This window comes from Gastrolobium bilobum, unplaced genomic scaffold, assembly GCF_033153095.1.
Source record: "Gastrolobium bilobum isolate Gb01-03AN ecotype WA unplaced genomic scaffold, APGP_CSIRO_Gbil_v1 utg52072, whole genome shotgun sequence".
Taxonomy (NCBI): Eukaryota; Viridiplantae; Streptophyta; class Magnoliopsida; order Fabales; family Fabaceae; genus Gastrolobium; species Gastrolobium bilobum.
Genome location: NW_026898084.1, coordinates 20,273 through 23,333, shown reverse-complemented (window position 1 = coordinate 23,333; position 3,061 = coordinate 20,273).

The following is a 3,061-nucleotide window of genomic DNA, read 5'->3' as shown; positions in this document are numbered from 1 at the left end:
TAGAGCAAGGTATGAAAAACCTTAGAGTGCACAAGTAGAACTATAAGACAGGTATGAAGGAGATTGCATGTAACACTAGTGAGAAACTTTTATATAGGAATACGAGTACAAAATATATTTGGAACCCACAGAAAAAAATATTTGAGCACCCAAATATATGTCAACCAGGAAACAGCCTGATATGGCTTGTGATCTGCTCACGGCATATAGGACAAGTTGACAATTTTGATCCACAGTCTCTACAAGTCTGCAGAAGAATTGCTTAATAGTCATCATGTGTAAAGCAAGATTAATATATATATATATATATATATATATAAAAGTATTATCTGTTTAGAAGAGCTCACCATGTGCCCACACCCAAAGGCCAAGTCCTTTTCATTGGTCAGGCATATTGCACATGCCTACATTTCATAGGAAATGGTTTCAGGTCTAGAAGAATTCAAGTTAGCTATGCTAGACTCAGAAGACAGATTTTTTATTGTCTTTCCACTCTAATCTTGTAGCCAACTTCTAGGTCAATTTTCAGTTACTTGGTCTCATAAATGTCAATCGCATTGGAATCTCCATACATTCATGCAGAGTTGAGAGAAACATAGATCCTTTAGAGCTTTGAATGCATGATTTAATCATGTTTAAATATAGTACGGGCTCTTCGGAAAATTTCTGATCCATTAATATATATGGACATAGAACTGCATATGCTATTGTCCACTTGAGTGACCATATGCTATTGTCCACTTGAGTGACCATTATAGGTGGGTCCCCTTAACTAGCCACATATATATGTGTTGGTTTTCTTTAACCCCTCCAAAATTAAGTTACATTCTACTTAACCAGAGTTTATTTTAGAAGAAAATTGAAAACTAACCATGGCAGGTCTGCCCAAACTGTTAGTCACAACAGCAGCCTGAATAGAACAAAGAAATCAGAAAATGAGAACAGAACGTGTTTCAAATGCAGAACTGAAGTATGAAAATTATCAAAAAGGCTCGAGTTCATCATCAGTCAATATATTTACTCAGAAAGAGAAAAATTAATTTGGGTTCAACCCCTTTTAGACATTTTTCCATAAGGCCTTGTGCAAATTTTTGGAATTTGGATTGAATGAGGATGCCTGTTTAAAACACCTTTGTGTCAAGACTCAAGACAGGGTATACTAAGGTCTCAACTAGCATTATACAAAAAAAAAAAAAAAAGGTCTCAACTAGCAATCAAAAATGGTGAAGAAACACACACAATCCAAAGCTTAAAAAGATATTCTACCTTATGATCTTTCAATCTGATTTTCCTATGGAGATCATGGAGCTTTTCCTAAACGATATAACCAAGAGAAAAAGCTGTAAGATTCAGAAGATTTTCACCTAAATAAGAAATATTCGGAGTCAACTAATACTGTAATTGGGACACGAATAAGTACCTCAGCAAAAGCAGCTCTAGATTCAGCAAATGAAACATCTCTACGAAAATCCTCTGTAAGTCGTTGGACATGTTCACGCTTTTCTTGAAGCTCTTGTCTTAACGCTTCAATTTCTCTTATGGCAATTTGTGCAGTCTCATGACTCTTCTCAGACTCCACGGAAAGAAATTGAACGCGTTTATGCTCATCTTGCAGTTCTTTCTTCAGCTTAGCCGATTCACTCTATAGATAAACAATAACCAATGAGCAATGAGTCAAAACAAATGGAAAGACATAATAAGGAAAACTACAAATAAAAAACACCTCAATACCCAGAACAAAGAAAACAGACCTCTATCATTTGTACATATTCTTCTAGCTTTCTCTTCTCTGCAATGCTTTCTTGCACAGCAATCTGTGTGGTATTTAAAATAAACCACATCGATTGATACCCCCAATAAATAAATAAATAAATACACAACTATAAACTATAGGAAACTTGATTAGTCACATTCAAAACCTGCAAGTGGTTTAGCCTTTCATATAAACTATGAATCACATTGCAAGCTTTCTTCTCAGCATTTGATATGGATTCCTTTTCATTCTTCAACATGAACAATTGTATAAAAACACAAAAGAAGTAAATATTGTCATACAATGTCTAAATTGCTAGGCAGTCCTCAATTTTTTGTGGGGCATCTCATGTAATTATTTACCTGGTATTCATATTCTTTCTTGAGGCTGCGAAATCTTTCTCTAGCAAAATTCGCTCTCTTCTTCCACTCATCACGCTCTGACTGAAGTAATAAAATCTCATTCCTGACAATACACACCAAAAAGAGAACACTTAGTCTAATGTTTTTATACAAGCAACCATATTAGACATCAAGAACAAATGAAAAAGTTTACCTAGACTTTGCTACTTCGTCCTCTTGGTACCTCACCAATTCAGTTCTATGCACCTGAGCTTCCTTGGTAGGATCCTTCATTAAAACATAAATTTTTGTCACAATTAATTTTGGGTTTCGATTTTCTCGTGCAGTACGGAGAAAAAAAATTGTTGTAAACACATCTTACGTGGAGCTCACAATTATTAAAAAAATAAAAAAATAAAAGAAAATATTACACGAAAATCAAAAGGTCACTAATAGAAGAAAATAACTCTTCTACGACATGAGAAAATATTTTCCCATTAATTATTTATCATACTGTGCCCAAATTAGGGCAACCTTACCTGTGCTACTTTAGTTGGAGACTTGAAGTTTGTGGTTCCTTCTGCAACTCCAAATAAAGACAAAGATTACTAACGATTAATGAAGGATTGGAACTGTACATACTAAGCAATTAACCAATTTGGAAAAATATTTCTAATTAAATTCTAGGAAAGCAAAGTAAAACTATTAAAAAGAAAGAGGTATAAACCTGGATGATACTCCAAAGAAAGGGGACCAGATGGATGAACATCATCTTCATATGAATTGTTGAGCACTTCAACCTACGAAGAAAGTAGTTAAATTTAGAAAATTATGAAATATTTATAAAAATGAACGTGACTAAATTTTAAATGATAATTTCCAATATTTTATTTTAAGAAGTTCTCTAATAAAATGAATATTTTCTTTAAATAAAAAATTACCTCTCCCCTCTTTTCCTCACTAAACT